Below are 16,534 nucleotides of genomic sequence, written 5' to 3' on the forward strand. Positions count from 1 at the left end.
TTCATATCTATCTCACCAGAAACACTGACGGAGAACTGTTGCACCCCACCGTTTTTAAGTCATCTAAAATCTAGCCACGTTACTGTTGTGTGCTCCTGCTGCAGAGTCGTGTGACGTGTTAGAAATGGTTAAAAATGACACTAAAAACGAAACTCAAGCTTCCCAGAAACAGCATTTCTTTTGATAAATGATAACAAAAATAGTGACACGCCCGTTTTCCTCCCATGGGGATGGGCAACAGTGGGGTGGTATTTTGCGCATAGCTTGTTACTGTATTTGGTTTCGTTAGTTGTCAGGGCTCATTTATAAAGTTGCTCATAGCAGAGATGGCAGGTAATGGTAACCTCCCGGCAGAGTCTTCTTGCACCCCTAAAAATGGAAATGATTTTTATACAGCTTTGCATTGCTCACTGTGTGATTGTGTATTTCCAGACGCAGTAGTGCTTTGTAGAACCTGTGTGCAGACTCATTTGGCCAGCACAAAAGGGGTCCCTACAGTCTGTGATTGGAGTTCAGACTTCATACAAATGGAGGTAGGTTCACAGTGATGAAGTCCTGTTGTAAGGAGTGGAATATTCTTTTTAAAAGCAAGACTAAGAAACAGAAGGACGTGGATACAACAGAGGTAATTATTCAGACTAGGGAGACCGCACTGTCAGGTAATGTATTTTTGATCATTATATATCGTTACTGCACATGTCGGGAAGGGATCTAGTACTTACGGGTCACTGTGTACTGGATATTTGTCCAAAACAGCAGTAAAGTGGTGCTAAAGAGATGAACAAGGACTACCTTTCACCACGTACCCCACCCCACTTATATATTCTAATTATGGGGTCGTGCTATTTTTGACACAAGGAGGCAGTCAGTCTGTTATATAGCTCTCAAGTGCACTTCATTATGAGTAGCATTTCTTGTTTAGGGTCTTAAAAGCGATACGCTCCTCAGATTGAAAAGGATCTGCCACTTATTTAGTCTTACGATATTTTTAACTGATATTTATGATAAACAGTACTGAAACACAGGAATTCATCAAAAGAACTTTTTCATAAGTATAAAGTAAATGTATTTTAGCCATCCTGTGCGGTTTCTAGATAAAATTGTTAATACATTGTTAGTAAGTGTTCTACATGTTGTCCATTTGTATCACATTATGAAAGACTGTGTCCCTCACTTTGAAGATATAAGGAACAAAACTATGGTCCCTTACTTGCAGGGCAAAACAAGTCTTTGAGAACTGTGTGAGAGAGGAAGCAGCCTTTCCGTTAGAATAAATAAGTCTTGGGCGTATTCTCTTGTTATCTATCTTGAAACTGCCTGCATTGCTTGAGAAGATTTTGCACTTACAGTCTGAAAGCTGGAAGTTGTAGTCAAGACATACAGCACTCTGACTTCAGAAAATAAGACAAATTCCCAGTAAGAATAATTCCTGGTTCATGTCGTAATTGTTAAGTAAAAACACCTAATCATTTATATGAAACTACATATTAACTGTAAGGTATGTACTGTGATATTAAGGTACTGTTTGAAAGAGTTCATATCATATACCACTAGGACATACCCCTTCCTGCTCTGTAGGAACTACATTAACTGTGTTACTGTGTACTCTTGTTTACTTTCATCACTCATTCTAGCAGAACATGCACATGGTACAGAAGTTTGCAGTATACATTGTCTCAATTCATGTTGCTTGGAATCGTGCTATGCACCTTCTGTTTTGTTTCCATGTCTTGGATAGTCTTGATTTTTTGTGTATTTAATGTTCCTGATCTCTTTCCTTGGAATCTTCACTGAAAATGAAAAATTCCCAGGTTGATATTCTTGGTCAATAAAAACAATAAGTAAATTAAGTGATGTCCCTGATCTAGCTTTATCTGCAGCCATTATTTTACTGTGAACCTAAATTGTTCTCAACAGGCCATTCACTGAGGACATTTATTCTTTGGGGGATATTTCAGTTTAGGGTGAACCATCTTACAGGGAAGATCACATTACATCACACCACCCCAGACACAGTTCTATGATGTTGCCCTTCAAAAGTAATTACTTTAATTCTTCACCCCAAAAGTGATGAATTAAATACTCATAGGGTGTATGTCTGGATACATTTATTTCACACAGATTATCTCCTTACTTCCAGATTTGGCCTTTTTGGTCTGTCAAACATAACAAATACAGTTGCTGACTATCAGTAGTTAAGTGTGTGTGTGTGTGTGTGTGTGTGTGTGTGTGTGTGTGTGTGTGTGTGTGTGTGTGTGTGTGTGTGTGTGTGTGTGTCTCTGTATTGCTAAATGTACCTCATTAAAAGGAATGTTTATTTTGAATCTTAAATAGTCCATATTCAGTTCCACACTAGAAAGGTCTGTAACACATTCAGCATTGAGATTTTTTTTTACTGATATCTGTGACAAATGGTACTAGATCATATTATTATAAGAATAAAATAAGACACTTTAATCATCTTGGGAGCCTTCTAGTTAACATTTTTAGTAAGCTATTATTTACAACCACAAAAGACATCCAAATATCACAAAAAGCATAATAGAAGAGGCCAGATAGAACACCAAGCTTTTTTTAATAAGAAAACCAAGCAAATGCTCAAATAAATGCTCTAGCACCTCAGCTCATACAAACCTTTAATAGAGTACATTAAACATCTATCACACTTGTTTTTAAATACTCCTCCTTATTAAACCAACAGTTTATCAATTAAATACATTTAAAGAAACATCATTATAAAAAAACATTTCCAATTACATTCCTTATTTAAACCTGCTGGACTCAGGGTATTAAATTTTAAAATAAAAATAGATATCTTTTTTCTAAGTTGTTTTTTTCACATCAACTGTTCTTAAGTTATCATTTAAAAGCTGCTCTAAAACTGTTGCTTGCAGCCCTTTAAAATCCCCTCCATGTTCCAGTGTGAAATATATGGCCACTGGACTAAACTTGCTGCCCTTTTTAATATCTCTTTTTCATTTGTTTAACTGCAAAGGGCTACACACTCAAGTGCGATAGCCTGTTTTCTGTGTTAAAAGTGTTTTTATTTCTGTTTTTGCTTTAACTTTAAAAAAAAATCCTATCCCTCTACTCGTTTCGTGCCTTTCTAGAACTAGTAAAGTTCAGTTTTCAGATTTTGCTGAATTCTGGGATGTTTGTAAGTTCCTGTGTTTTCCAGACCTTTCTAAGATAGAGGGAAGCTTTTCTGTTCATCAATGAGAGTGGTGAGCTTTGGAACAGCCTATCTGTCACTGAAGGAGTGGTTTCAGCTCAGAAACTGCAGTTTTATTAGCCATTTTGGGCTAGTTCTATTCCTTTCATCTTTCTATTTAAAAACTCATGTTTGCGCATTTTTTGTGCTTGTATTACCTCAGCAAGAGCCTGGCTGGGTGTCCTGCAGAGTCCTATAGCAGCAGAGAGAGAGAAAAGGAGACTTTGAGTGGATAAGTACCTCTGTTTTGCTTTTATTGTTTATTTTTGTTTGCCGCATTATTCTGACCATTTTTTATTAACTTTGCTACTTATTTGAACATTTTTTTGAATTCTTATACTGTTTGCACTTTAAATTATCGTTTTTAAGTGTTTTCATCTGTCTAACTGCAAAGGGCTACACACTCAAGTACAATAGCCTGTTTTCTGTGTTAAAAGTATTTTTATTCCTGTTTTTTCTTTAACTTTTAAAAAACAACAAAAGAAATCCAATCCCTCTACTCGTTTCCCACCTTTCTCGAACTAGTAAAGTCCTGTTTTCAGATTTTGCTGAATTCTGGGCTGTTTTTAGGTTCCTGTGTTGCCCATACCTTTCTAAGATAGAGGGAAGCTTCTCTGTTTATCAGTGAGAGTGGTGAGCTTTGGAACAGCCAATCTGTCAGCTGCCTGTTGGGTGCCAGGATTTGCCACATAATGCACGCACTCAGGTCACTCCACAACAAGTACAAATATGACTCTGTCGTTGCCCATGTTGGTGTGAATGACCTGAGATGTACCTCTCTGGACTACATGAAAAGAGACATGGAGGAGCTATCAGATGATGTAGCAAAGGCAGGTATGACCCTATCCCTGAGTAACATCCTGCCATTACCCAGAATGATACCACAGTTCAAGGACAAAATGATTGACTTCAACAATTGGCTAAGCTTCTAGTGTCATTCAAAGGGGATCTAGTGTTTGTCTGCCTGGGACGACATGATCGGCAGACCATGATGCTTTGCCAGAGATGGCCTGCATCTGTCGCCCCTGGGATTCTGGATACTGGCTAAGGCTCTTGCCACCCCTATAGTGCCTTTTATAGGCAAGGTTCAAATGACAAACCCACCACCGTAGTAGGTACAAGCAAGCAAAAAACTGAGTGTAATGCTACTCAGTACTAGAAGTCTAAGCCTCAAAATGCCCTCACTTGAAGCACTCCTTAAAATGGAGAACATTGACATCTGTAGAGTAACAGAGACCTGGTTCAAGGTTCTAGAGAGCACCTCTGCATTACCAGGCTATAATTCATACTACACCTTTCGGCCACCTAACCTGGACTGAAACATTAAAGGGGAGGAGTGTCCATATTCATTAAGGATATCAACATCTCCAGGCTAGTTGCTCAAAATAATGCATCCAAATTTATCCAAGTGCAGCTAACACTGGGCAAGTCTGCAGTCCATGTTGTAGCTTGCTACAGATCCCTCGCCATGCCCCAGGATGCACACTCCACGTTCCTCAACATACTGGATAATATTAAGGTACAGCCCAATACCCTAATAATGGGTGATTTCAACTACTCCACCATCAACTGGGAAAACTACTCATGTACTAACTCATTAGCTCAACGCTTTCTGGAATTCATAAATTCCAGTGCTCTGGATCAGCTAGTCCATACCCCCACCAGGGGCAGCAATAGCCTGAACCTGGTCATTATCAACATGGGTAACCGATGTTCCAAGCCAGAGGTCAACTCCTCACTGGTCAGATCCAACCATAAGCTAATCACCCTAGACATCAATTTTCCGCCTCCACCCCCCATTAAGGAAACCACCATAAAAAATTTCTCCAAAGCCAACTTCGCACTCCTTAAGACAGAAGTGGCAAACTTCACTACACCCGTGCAGATAGATAATAGAGGTATGACTGCTGAATCCTGTACACATGCACTGTATAAACACATACATAAGTGCATGGATCGTGCCATCCCCAACAGAACCAAGACGCTATTCTCCAAAAAAATTAAGCCAATCTGGTGGTCCCCTGCCATAAACAAACTGTACAAGAGAAGGAAGAAGCTGCTGCTGCAAAAAAAAGTAAAAATCCCTGATTGCAGGAACTCCCTAGTCAGCCTCAGTAAGAAGCTGAGATCCTTCATAAAATCCTCCAAAGCTAGCTACAAAAATAAAATTGCTACTGATTCTAAAGACAACCACAATGCATTTTACAGCTAAGTCATGAATCTCAATGGCAACACTCAGATCTGCTCTGAGCTACAGAACAACGGCACGAGATATACAGTACCAACTGATATTGCCAACATCCTGGCAGATAGGTTCAGTGCAAACTTTACCTCCCCCCATCCCCCAAAGGGCCTATCCCTATACTGGAAGAATGCATAGCCCCTGTAATCATGGATGCACAAGTTAAGACCACACTCTCCAAAGCCAAAAACACAGCATCCATGGGACCAGACAACATCCCAGGCAGCATTCTGCACGAACTACAGGATGAACTGGCACCCCGCCTAAGTACCATGTTCAATCATAGCCTCACTTAAGGTTTTGTGCCTACTGAATGGTGCACAGCAACAGTTATCCTACTCCACAAAGAGGGCACCAACAAGGACCCAGAGAACTAACACCACATTAGCCTGACGAGCCTGGTCTGCAAGGCCATGGAATGCATCATCATGGAGCTTATAAACAAAGACACAGGTAACATGCAAATGCTGAACCCCACTCAATCTGGGTTTGTGAAAGATAGAGCATGTCTCCTGAACCTGATTGACTTCTTTGAATCAGTCACCAGAGCTGTGGACGAGGCTAAGATGGTGCACACAGCCTATCTTGACCTTGCCAAGGCTTTTGACACATTCCTCCACTCTGCAGTTATAGATAAACTCATTAGACTGGGCATAAATCCCTATGTCACAAGATGGGTCACTGACAGAACCCACACAGTGAAAGTAGCAGATTCCAAATCCGACTTTAAACCAGTGACAAATGGAGCACCACAGGGTTCAGTCCTGGGTCCTCTCCTGTTTGGCATCTATTTCTCAGAAGTTCAGGCTAATACAGCAGGTCTTTGGCTAACAAAGTTCGCAGATGACTGCAAATTGGGAGCCATAATAGAATTGCCAAATGATGTGGGCATTCTACAAAGGGGCCTCAATGAGACTGATGCTTGGTGTCAAAGTCATGGCCTCAAGCTCAATGCCAAAAAGTGTATTGTCATCCTCTTTGGGAAAAACACTGTACCCATGAACTACCACATAGGCAATAGCCTACTTAACACTGAAAGTGTGATTAGAGACCTTTGGACACAAGTGGACACTAGTCTCTCCTTTGGCAATAACATTACCGCAGTAGTCGGGAAATCCTTCTACGTGGCACACCTCATCACTAAAGGGTTCTCCAGAAAAAAAGAGGTAATTGTTCCTCTCTACTCATCCTTTATCAGACCCGTCATTGAGTACAACACCCCGTTTGGCATGTACCTCGCAAGACATCTACAACAACTGGAAAGACCACAGGAAATACCTCAATAAGAGGATTACCAGCCTCAAATAGATGCCATATGTAAACCACCTCAAAAACTCCTGCTCTACTCTGTCACTTAGCATCTACTCAGAGGTGACCTCTGCCTAACTTACAAAGCCATGTCAAACCCAGTTCTGTTGGACATGCTATACTTAAAGAAACCCCAATCTCCCTGTGCCACATGCTCCAGGGACCTGACCCTTGCCACCACAATAAACAGAACATGCTGGAAGGATAGATTCCTGTCCCAGAGACTTCCCATACTCTGGAACATACTACCCATTCACGTCAAGCAAAGCCCCTCATTAGCCCTCTTTAAGAGGACTCTAGATAATTGGATGGGAAGTAGGAAATTCACCCTGGGGATCACCTCTGTGGCTCTGCTCAACTGGGCTGCAGGAAAATAACTTTCTTGGGTGGTGAAAACCAGGGAACCTTTTGGCTAGGCTTATATAGGCTCTAGGGCTGATAGCCTAGTACCTACCTATGAACCTATCCTCTTTTAACCTAGCTGCAACGCTTCTTTTACTTTCACCTATGTAATATTTATTACAAGGGCATTTTTAAACTGCAAATTATTATCTCACTAGTACAACTAAAAAGACCTGATTCCTGATATTTTTTACCATTACTAAATGGAAAATGTCTTATTATGAATGAACATACCCTACATTTTCCACAAGGAAAAGTTAATTTTTGACTTATTTCATTATATTTTGTAATGTTGGGTAAAATAAATGTTCCATGTACTGGGAAATCTCTGATACTCATAGGTTCATAGGTTCATAGGTAAGTACTAGGCTATTGGCCCTAGGGCCTATATAAGCCTAGCCAAAGTTACCCTGGCTTTCACCACCCAAGAAAATTATTTTCCTGTGCCACTGTCGAGCAGAGCCACAGAAGTGATCCATGGGGTGAATTTCCTATCTCCCATCCAACCATCAAGATTTTTCTTGAAGAGTGCTAATGAGGAGCTTTGTTTGATATAGATAGGTAGTTTGTTCCAGAGTATGGGAAGTCTCTGGGACAGGAATCTATCCCTCCAGCATGTTCTGTTTATTGTGGTGACGAGGTCCCTAGAGCATGTAGCTCGTAGGTATTGGGATTTCTTTAAGTGGAGCATGTCTGAAAGCTCTGGGTTTGACATAGCTTTGTGTGTTAGGCAGAGATCGCCACTGAGTAGGTGATATGCAACGGAGTAAAGCTGGAGTTTTTTTATATGGTCTGCATAGGGCATCTCTTTGAGGCCAGTAATCCTCTTTGTGAGGTATTTCTGTGGCCTTTCCAGTTGTTGTAGATGTCTTGTGAGGTACATACCAAAAGGGGAATTGTACTCTATAATAGGTCTAATGAGTGATGAGTAGAGGGGAATAATGACCTCTTTTTTCCTGTGATGAGGTGTGCCATGTAGAAGGATTTCCTGACTACTGTGGCAATGTGATTATCAAAGGAGAGACTACTGTCCACCTGTGTTCCAAGGTCTCTTATCACACTTTCGGTGTTAAGTAGACTACTACCTATGTGGCAGTTCATGGGTACTGAGTTTTTACCAAAAGGGATGACAATGCACTTTTTGGCATTGAGCTTGAGGCCATGACTTTGACACCAGGCATCTGTCTCAGCGAGGCCCTTTTGTAGGACGACCACATCTTTTGGAGTTTTGATTATGGCTCCTAGTTTGCAGTCATCTGCAAACTTCGTTAGCCAAAGACCTTCTGTGTTGGCCTGTACTTCAGAGAAGTAGATACCAAACAGGAGAGGACCCAGGAGTGAACCCTGTGGTACTCCACTTGTCACTGGTCTGAAGTTGGATTTGGAGCCTGCTACTTTCACAGTGTGGGTTCTGTCAGTGAGCCAGTTGGCAACCCATCTTGTGACATAGGGATTTATACCTAGTTTAGTGAGTTTATCTATAATTCCAGAGTGGGGGATGGTGTTGAAAGCCTCGGCGAGATCTAGATAGGCTGTGTGAACCACCTTACCCTCATCTGTGGCTTTGGTGACTGCTTCAAAGAAGTCTATCAGGTTTAGGAGACATGATCTGCCTTTTACAAACCTGAACTGGGTGAGGTCCTGAGTTTGGAGGTTACCAATGTCATTGTTTATAAGTTCCATGATGATATGTTCCATAGCCTTGCAGACCAGGCTCGTTAGGCTAATGGGGTGGTAGTTTCTGGGGTCTGTGGTAGCTCCCCCTCTGTGAAGTGTGATAACTGTTGCTGTGCGCCATTCAGTGGGCACATATCCTGAGGTGAGGCTATGATTGAACATGGTAATTAAGTGGGGTGCCAGTTCGTTCTGTAGTTCATGTAGAACACAGCCTGGGATGTCGTCAGGTCCCATGGATGCTGTGTTCTTGGCTTTGGATAGTGTGTTTTTTACCTGTGCAGCCATGATTACAGGAACTTTGCATTCTTCTGGTATAGAGATGGGCCCTTTAGGGGATGACAAGGGGGTAAAGTCAGCACTGAACATATCTGCCAGGATGATGGCAGCATCAGTTGGTTCTGTGTATTTAGTGCCATTGTGCTGTAACTCAGAGCAGATCTGAGTGTTGCCATTGAGATTTTTGACATAGCTATAGAATGCTTTGTGGTTGTCTTTAGAGTCAGTGGCGATTTTGTTTTCATAACTAGCTTTGGGGGATTTAATGAGGGATCTCAGCTTCATACTGAAGCTGACCAGGGAGTTTCTCCAGTCATGGGATTTTACTCTGTTTTGCAACAGTTTCTTTCTTCTGTTGTAGAGTTTGTTTATGGCAGGGGACCACCAGATTGGATTCTTTTTTCTGGAGGATAGCATCTTGGTTCTGTTAGGGATTGCACGATCCATGTACTCGTGTAAGTGCTTGTAAAGTGCATTTGTGTAGGATTCAGCAGTCATACTTCTATTGTCCATCAGCATGGGTGTCGTGAAGTTTGCCACTTCTGTCTTAAGTAGGTGTAGTTGGCTTTGGAGAAAATTTTTACTTTGGTTTCCCTAATGGGGGTTGGGGGAGGGATGTGGATGTCTAGGGTGATTAGCTTGTGGTCCGATCTGACCAATGAGGAATTGACCTCTGGTGTGGAGCACCGGTTGCCCATGTTGGTAATAACCATGTATAGGATATTGCTGCCCCTGGTAGGGGTGTGGATAAGTTGATCCATGGCATTGGAATTTATGAATTCCAGAAAATGTTGAGCACAAGAGTTGGTACATGAGTAGTTTTCCCAGTTAATGGTAGGGTAGTTGAAATCACCCATTATTAGGGTGTTAGGTTGTACCCTAATATTTTCCACTGTATTAAGAAATGAGGAGTGGGAATCCTGGGGCATGGTGGGGGATCTGTGGCAAGCTACAGTTTGGATTGCGGTCTTTCCCAGAGTTAGTTGCACTTGGATAATCTCGGATGCATTATGCTGAGCAACTAGCCTGGAGGTGTGGATATCCTTAATGAATATGGACACGCCTCCTCCTTTAGTGTTTCGATCCAGGTTAGGTAGCCGAAAGGTGTAGTATGAATTATAGCCTGGTAATGTAGGGGTACTCTCTGGAGCCTTGAACCAGGTCTCTGTCACTGCACAGATGTCGATGTTGTCCATTTCAAGGAGGGCCTTGAGAGAGTGCATTTTGAGGTTTAGACTTCTAGCATTGAGTAGCAATACCCTCAGATTCTTCTTGCCTGTACCTGTTAGGGTGGTGAATTTGTCATTTGAACTTTGCCTAAAAAAGGCACGATAGGGGTGGCTGGAGCCTTAACCAGTATCCAGAATCCCTGGGGCGACAGGTGCAGGCCATCTCTAGCAAAGCATCGTGGCTTGTCGATCATGTCATCCCAGGCAGACAGATACTGGATCCCCTTAGAATGACACCAGAAGCTTAGCCAATTGTTGAAGCCAATCATTTTGTCCTTGTACTGTGGTATCATTCTGGGTGATGGCAGGATGGTACTCAAGGTTAGGGTCATACCTGCCTGGGCTACAAGATTGGACAGCTCCTCCATGTCCCTTTTCATGTAGTCCAAGGAGGTACGTCTCAGGTCATTCACACCAACATGGACAATGACAGAGTCATATTTGTACTTGTTGTGGAGTGACCTGAGTGCATGCATTATGTAGCAGATCCTGGCACATGACAGGCAGCTGACAGTAACTTTCTCCTTGTTTAGCCTGGTGAGTGGAACATCAGTGTGCCTGACTATAGAGTCACATATGACTAGAGTGTTGGGTATGTTGTTATGCCTTATGGGCTGTGGTTGAGTGGCACACTGAGTTTGTGGGCTATGTGTCATTTGGGTTGTGTTGGGGGGGTGGAGGTTGCTTGTGTTTCTGTTTTGGAGGTCCCTGTTGCTTGGGCAGGTTTTTACTGAGAGCCTCCATGAATGTAGGTGTGTGTTTTGTGTTTCTATGTGTGTGTTTTGGTGGTGTAGGTTTTGAGAGACTATGTGCTGAGTGTGGTGTGGTGCAAGTGTTTACCTTCTCCTCTTGACTGTCTAGTCCAGTTTTGGGTGAAGAGAGCTTCCTCTTTATAAGAAAATCTTAATATCTTATTATATATATGTTCCAAATGTACATCTTTCCCTAGAACATCCCAGCTATATTTAACTAACTCTGCTAGTTTTTCACTAAGTGCAGTAAACTTCATTACAAAAAAGATATAATCCTCTGATTTCTGCTATTTTATATCTTATTATTTTCCCTTTATATTTAGCGTTCATTCTTTTTACTATTTCCTTTATTTTATTACTTTCATATCCTCTATCAATAAACATTTTAACAGTTGCATTCCTTTCTTCCTCATAATACTTTGTGTCACTACATAATCTCCTTATCCTTAATATTTCCCCATATGGAATCAAATCTATAATATGGGGAGGATGGCAACTACTGCCATGTAAAATATAATCATGTTCTTCAAATGTCCTATATACTTTTGTCTTAATTTTCCCATCTCCCATTCCTTCTACTGTAACATCCAAGTAGTTAACTTTCTTTTCTTGTTGCAGCCCATCAGACCTTATACCAAACCTATTCCTATGTAAACTATCGATAAACTCTGGAACTTTATCTCAACCTCCTTCACAAATGAAAATCAGATCATCAATGAACCTAAAATATTTTTCCACATACTTATTATTAAAATAATTTCTGTAAATATAATGATTTTCATAGTGTCCCATGAATAGATTGGCATACATGGGCGGGGCAAATGTTGCCCCCATGGCTGTTCCCTGTAGTTGTTTATATAGCTGTCCAATAAATTCAAACATAGTATTCTGTAGACAGAATGATATTAGTTCTAATATAAAATGTATACTTGGATTCTCTCCCAAAAAAATACAAAACAGGCTCTAAGCCAAAATCATGCTTAATGCTCGTATATAAGCTAGTTACATCTATAACCACAAAATACTTTTCATCATTCCATTTAATTTCCTTGATTTTTTCCTTAAAATCAAATACATCTTTGATATAAGAAGGCAACATCACTACTTTTTTTTCAACAAATATTGATGTAGTAAACATGACTTCCACGGTGGTGCAGCAGTAGCATTGTTACCTCACAGCAAGAGATTCTCCTGTTTGATTCTCGGCTTGGGTTGGGAGTGCCTTCTGTGTGGAGTCTGCACGTCCTCCCATGGTCGAGTGGGCATTCGAAAGACATGCGTTGAATGGGCGTGCCTTCGTTGATGGTTGGGCGTCGGGCTGGCAACATGGCACCATAAAAAAAAAACAACTGCCAATCATTAGCAGACCGGAGTTCCGCTGTGGTGACCAACAACACTGATGTAGTAAACATGAAACATTATGTGTAAAAAATACACAGGCTGACACAGTAGGGCAACCTAGTGGATTATGTAGACTTTTATGTATTTTAGGTACACAGAAAAAAATGGGCCATTGTACTGTCCTCACTGTTAAATATATGTTGCATATTTTCATGAGAAAAATAATTCAGTCTAATACCCTTATTAAGAAGCTTCTGATATTCATTTAAGGCTTTATGGTAACATTCTAGTTCCACCTTTTTATATAACATTTCATTCCCCAAGTGCTCATAGCACATTTTAAGATATTGGGTATAGTGCAGAACCACTAATCCTCCCCCATCTGCTGGTTTAAAAAACAGTTCTTTACTGGCACTATGATTATTCAAACTTTTCCATTCTTCCTTACTTAAATTATATTTTATATCTTTATTTTTCTTATAAAATTTTATATCTTTATTCTTCTTATAAAATAAGTTGAATTCTTTCACACCACTATAATTCAAGAAGGAAACAATTGTTGTATTGTTTTATTCTTAAAGGGGAAGAATATAATCACTTTTATGAGGTATACCCTCAGTACTTAATTTGCAGTAGGCATTTGGTTCTGCTTCTGAATGACATGAGTAAAAGCTATCACTACTTTCATCTCTTTCAATATCATTACATTCTATGTTACATTTCAATGCTTTTTCATGAAAATAATTACATAAATGTAACTTACAAACAAAATTAAATACTTCAGTTTTCATTTCATACAACCTAGGTAATGTAGTTGGAATACATTTCAAAGCCTTGTTGCGAACCAGCATTTCAATATCAGTAAAATTACAACCAGTTAAATTCACAACATAATCGGACTTAACTGTCTCTATCTGTCCATTACAGTCCTTTCCCTCAATTCCATTTACCTCGTTTGGCAGAAAGTGGATCATATCTATTTTCTGTATAAGTTTCGATTCCATTCCAGGACCTTTTTTGTGATTACCATTGTGTGCTGGTTGGTTGCAGAAATGTTTTTGCATGTATCCTTCATTGCCCACTCTCGGCTCTCAGTAAGTGGGGATATTCCCACTGGTCGTAACTCTCATACAGTGGGAATCTGTATAATCCACTGGCATGGGATAAAACCTCTGATTCCTTCTGGTTTCTGACTCCTCTTGAAGCCTTACTTGATGACATTGATGTTGTTGCCTGGATACAATAAATGCTGCATTACATTCATAGTCTCTCATGTCACGAGTTAACTTATTCTTTTTTCTCTTAATCAATTCATTTTCATGAACATACAATCACTTGTTAATATTTTTTAAAAACTATTCAAGCACATTAAGGCTAGTGTGCTGTAGAATATCCTGGCACACTGCTTTGGTTTCCTCTTTCAATTTTAGTCTCTAGACTTTATCCAGTTACACTAAAATATTAACACATTCCAAGATGCATTTATGTGCCACTGCTATCCAGCATGCATGGAATTGCTTTTCTTCCTCTACAGTTAAATCAAATGGTATGAACGGATTTTTAACTGACTGTAACCTTCTAGGTGTAATGTTGCACTCCAGGTATCTTTGGAGACTCTGCAAATTCAAAAAGACCAAAGTCTCCTTGAAATTAAGTTTTTCCATGTGGTCAAACAACATTTGAGTCTCTGGATTAGCAGCTAACTTTACATTTTTCCCTATAGCTGAAAAAGTGTTCAAATCTCCTCTCCTCTTCCCATTTGTTATAAATACCTGGAGTATTGTCTGGCTGGGCTGTTTGATCACCTTCTGAATTCTCCATCCGTGTGGACAAACCTGCTCCTTCTCCTGATGAAATAAAGCTTTCCATGGACCTCTGTGTGGAACCAAATCCCATGTCTCGAAATATTTGTGGTATTTTTTTAGTAAGCTGTTAGTAAGAGTTTCCAGGTTTTGCCCATTTGTTCCACAGTATGAGAGGTGGTGTTCCACATTCTGGCACTAGAAGGATGAGAGGTTTGGTATTCCACATTGGAACTAGTGTTTAAATTTATAATATTTTCCTGTTGATATGTGGTGAAAAACAGCATTGATTTGTGTTGCAAGAGATTTTCAGGGTTAGCAGTAACTGACAGCATATATATGCATATGTATATATATATATAGATATAGATATATATATATATATACATATATATATATATATATATATATGTGTGTGTGTGTATACATATATATATATATATATATATATATATATATATATGTGTATATATATATATATATATATATATATATATATATATATACGTGTGTGTGTATGTATGTGTGTATACCTATATATAAATACATGTGTGTGTGTGTATATATATATATATATATATATATATATATATATATATATATATATATATATATACACACACACACACATGCGTACATGATCAAATCTTCATAATTATGAATATGTTCAATACTGGCAAAAGTGATCAAAACTTAGTTGATTGCTCTGCCAGTCTTAAGTCCAAGCAAGGTTGTGCACAGTGGTGATCGGGGAATTTTCCCCTTCCATACTGTAGTTCTATGTCTGAGCTGGTATATTTAATTAGCTGGATGGTGTGGGGGGTGCAGGGGGCTTGCACCTTGCAAAAAAAACTATCTGTTTTGTTGTTTGGTTGTTTTGGTTCTCGATCATTTGGGATTGATTATTAGCCATTCAATGTTTGTGTGTTTGAATGTTTCTAAGTACATCCATTACACCCATATGTGTGTATATTATTATACTAAACAAAAGAAAAAAATATGTGAAAAGAAGATAAACTCAAAAAACTTCTTCAGCTATGCAAATAAGAAAAAGCAGAGCAGAACAGGTGTTGAGCACATTCATTCTTTAATCCTGACAAGAACTTCTTCAGAAAAAAACAAACACTTTAATAAATGAGTATGCAGCTGGTAAGCAGTACATTAAATATCCTTGTTTGTGCAAAGTAAGCAGCCAGTAAAATGTGAAAAAAATTTAAATTAGCTGTAAATGATACAAACAACCTTTGACCTAAGGCAAGTCAAAAGGTAATAAAATGTTATAATCAGTTAATTGTTTTAGTAAACCTGTAAAGTCTTCGAAAAAATAAGTAGTGGTGAAGGGTTACCTCAACCAACACAAAGCACACTTAATATTCAGAGCTTCATTTAGTCATGGAAAAGCCTTTGCATTGCAGAATAACTGCCACTTTAATTCACAAAACTAGCAAAGTATCCACATCTCCATAAAATAAATCTACCTGTTCAAACACTAGGAATACGAATTTCTGAAACCCTTTACATACTTGACTGAATTTACCTAAAGCATTATTTGTCTCTTTATTATGTATAGCTGCACAGTGTTCTTTGATATGGCTTGACAGTTTCCTCAGTGTCTTTCCTACATAAAAACTACACCCATCCTGCACATCCCTAGCTATCTTTCATACTGTACTTCCCTCTGCATGCCCCTTTTTTCACCACTTTCATACCACCCCTTTTTCTTTTCTTTTAAAGAAATTAGCAAGGGGCAATCGGTGCTAAGTGAAGCTAAATCAGATTAACCGTAACTTGGCATCATTTAGTGTCGCATAAACCCACTTACAACTGTTTTAATCATTCTGTGTCCATCAGTCTTTGTTCCTGCAAGAGAATAGTCATCCTACAAGACCTGCAAGAGAATAATCAGTGCTACCAAGTCTTGATCCAGGGTTGCTGTACTCTACAATCCCAGAAACATGCCACTACGCCATCAGAGCTGCATGAATCTATGATGCTTTAACAAAGATATCATGCATTCTGGTTATTTAACATTAATGAAAAAAAAAAATCACTCCTAAGTCTTGAACTAATGGCCCGGTACACAATAGTCAGAGCAATGCACTACAACACCATCTGAGCTGTAGGAATTAATGTTGCTTTTTCAAACATATCATTCAATAGAGGCATACAACATTAGGCAGAAAGCTCTGTAGAATCATTCATGAGTTGTATATAAACAGATACACTCACACACACATATATGGGTCTACTTCTCATGATCAAAAACTCGCTTTTTTGAAAACGAGAAATAGTCC

General features: G+C 39.5%; 1 protein-coding gene across 1 annotated transcript in view; it reads left to right on the plus strand.

Moving 5' to 3' along the window:
• The first annotated feature begins 561 nt into the window (after positions 1 to 561).
• The window catches only part of LOC122800357 (guanylate-binding protein 1-like), a 598,755-nt gene continuing 582,782 nt past the window's right edge, over positions 562 to 16,534 (plus strand). Inside the window, exon 1 of the mRNA XM_044069807.1 lies at positions 562 to 625. The gene's annotated coding sequence lies outside the window, so the exon portion shown is untranslated. The remainder of the gene's footprint in view (positions 626 to 16,534) is intronic.

The sequence above is a fragment of the Protopterus annectens genome, chromosome 4.part0 (genome assembly GCF_019279795.1).
Source record: "Protopterus annectens isolate FY-2018-M chromosome 4.part0, PAN1.0, whole genome shotgun sequence".
NCBI classification, from domain to species: domain Eukaryota; kingdom Metazoa; phylum Chordata; order Ceratodontiformes; family Protopteridae; genus Protopterus; species Protopterus annectens.